The 2,750-nt window shown below is 40.7% G+C and overlaps 1 pseudogene; it reads left to right on the top strand.

Annotated features, from left to right (window-relative positions):
* The first annotated feature begins 1,516 nt into the window (after positions 1–1,516).
* Positions 1,517–2,455, top strand: LOC106827931 (putative olfactory receptor 10D4; annotated as a pseudogene).
* The last annotated feature ends 295 nt before the right edge of the window (positions 2,456–2,750 follow it).

Below are 2,750 nucleotides of genomic sequence, written 5' to 3'. Positions count from 1 at the left end.
ATCCTCAGCTCCTTCTTCAAACACAGGACTTCCAAGCACACGATCACTGGACACTTTCAAATATTTGAACCCGATGGATGGCTCTGCAGTAGAGGAAAAACATGCCCAAGAGTTATTGATAATCAAAAAGATTTAGAAACCCAAAATAACTAAATGCTATTACATAATTGTTTTAGTCTAAGAAATAATGAGGTTGAAGCAGTGGGGAGAAAGAAGGAGGGAAGGAAGAGGGGAAAGTCTCCGGTCTAATTGCCCCTTCTATTCTACAGTCTTTTGAGTTGATGCCGACTGGGTAAGTGGGTCCCAAAGGAACACCAAAGACACTTATTCTCTCTTGAGGGAATGAATACTGCTCCTTCGCTTAGGGAAGAGAGGTACTGTTGGGTCTAGACTTTCAAGCCTGAGTGACTGATTCTGAAAAAGAAGAGTGCTCATCTTTTCTGGCCTCAGAGACTGGTCCTCAAGTTCCAAAGCATCTAAAAGGAAAGGAAACAGGGAAGGGTGGATATGGGGCCTGGTTTCCAGTCCAAGTCAACTGTTTCCCTTCACTCTAGTCTGTAAGTGCCTTCTGTCTATAGGGCTTTCTCCTCATCTTCTGATGGGTTATATGCACTAGGAGAAGGTTGGAAGAGTGTGGGGATTTCTTCCATTTGAGTTTGGGCTAATACTGACTTTATTGTCTTCATGGTATTTTCTAAAGATATTCCCTGATTAGTGAAGCTTAACCTTAAAAACCTTAATGGAAATTATATACATTCAGTCATATTGCAGACATCATTACTATTGAGGGAATAAATTTTATATTGAAAGAAGACGGTTGTATTTAATATAGGTAGTTGTCTGTTGCTTTTTCCCACATTAAATATTATCTTCTTCCTATTTTATTGTATTCCCATTAGACAATTCTCAGTTTTTAGTTGTTGTGGCTGATGATAGAAAAAGCAGTCTCATGAATCATTCACCTCAATAGATGATCCCAGAACTGCTGCGAGTCAACCTAAGAGAAATACTGTGTGGAATAAAGGCTCAATCAAGTTAGAATGTTGGTATCTTGAATGAATTGTTTCAGCAAGGGTGGGTAGGAGCAGGCATTACTCTAAAGACTTAATACATATAAAGCATTAATCCTCACAAGAACCATAAGATATTACTATACCGTGTATACAGATGCAGAAGAGTTTTAGAGGTTTTTTCAAAATTATCCAAAGTCACAGAGTAGGAAGTAGATTTGACATTTAAGCTCAGATATATCCAACTGTAAGGTTTATTCTCTGCCCTCTTTCTATTCTGTCTCTTGTGTTATCTCTATTTTCCTTCTGAGGAAACAGATAAAAATTAAATGACTTACTCCAAGTCACACATTAATTAGTGACAGAATTGGACTGGCTCCTGTTTATAAGTTCTTTACATTATATTAGGTATTATCAGTTTCCAATGGGTCCTATGAAGGTATTAGTTTTTTGTGAAAAGCTCATCTCAGTGAGGCCATTCTTTGATCTTCCAGGTCTAACTAGACATGAAGATAAGGAATCACACTCCTGTAGCTGAGTTCCTCCTCATGGGAATCCCTCACACAAAAGGGCTGGAAAATGTGCGCTTTGTCTTCTTTCTGGCCTTCTACTTGCTCACTCTTCTGGGGAACCTGCTCCTTCTTCTGGCCATCCTCACTTCCTCCAATCTCCACACCCCCATGTACTTCTTCCTGGGAAACTTGTCAGTGTTTGACATATTTTTCCCTTCAGTGAGTTCCCCCAAAATGATGTTCTACCTGATGGGGCAAAGCCGGACCATCTCTTACCAGGGCTGTGCTTCCCAGGTCTTCTTTTACCACTTCCTGGGTTGCACGGAGTGTTTCCTGTACACTGTGATGGCCTATGACCGTTTTGCAGCCATCTGTCACCCTTTGCGATACACAGTCATCATGAACCACAGGGTGTGCACCATCATGACTCTAGGCACCTGGATGGGGAGCTGTCTGCATGCATCTGTCCTCACATTCCTGATCTTTAAATTACCCTACTGTGGCCCCAATGAGGTGGACAGTTTCTTCTGTGATATCTCGGTGGTGCTGCCCCTGGCCTGTGCAGACACCTCTCTGGCTCAAACGGTGAGTTTCACCAATGTAGGTGTTGTTGCACTCACGTGTTTTCTTCTTATCCTCACTTCTTATACTCGCATCATTATCTCTATATTGAAAATCAGCTCCTGAGAAGGCAGGCACAGAGCCTTCTCAACCAGCAGTGCCCATCTGACTTCCATCCTGCTCTTCTATGGACCTGTGATCTTCATTTATCTCCGGCCTGCCTCCAGCCCTTGGCTGGATTCCGTGGTTTCACTGTTAAATAATATTGTTACTCCTTCTCTGAATCCTTTGATATATACCTTGAGAAACAAGGATGTGAAGTTAGTTCTGAGAAAAACACTGATCCAAGGAGTACATACTTGTGGGGCCTAAGCTTTCATGTCGTTGTGTGTCTTTACAACTTTACCTTGTATTTACCTGGGGCAAGTAATCTCTTATAGTTGGTGTGATTGCTATGTGGGATTTGACACTAGTGGGTGAGGTTGAATAGATTCTGGTGTGATTCTTGTGTGTGTATAAATAGATAGATAGATATAGATTTTTATTCCACAAAATCTTTTACAATTCTTACCATTTTATGCAGGCATTATTCTATTCACTTTACAAATACTGACATATGTAACTACCATAATTATCATATGGAGTAGGTAATATTATTTTCCTAATT

The sequence above is a fragment of the Equus asinus genome, chromosome 20, assembly GCF_041296235.1.
Source record: "Equus asinus isolate D_3611 breed Donkey chromosome 20, EquAss-T2T_v2, whole genome shotgun sequence".
Classification (NCBI taxonomy): Eukaryota; Metazoa; Chordata; class Mammalia; order Perissodactyla; family Equidae; genus Equus; species Equus asinus.
This window is presented reverse-complemented; position numbering and strand designations above follow the sequence as displayed.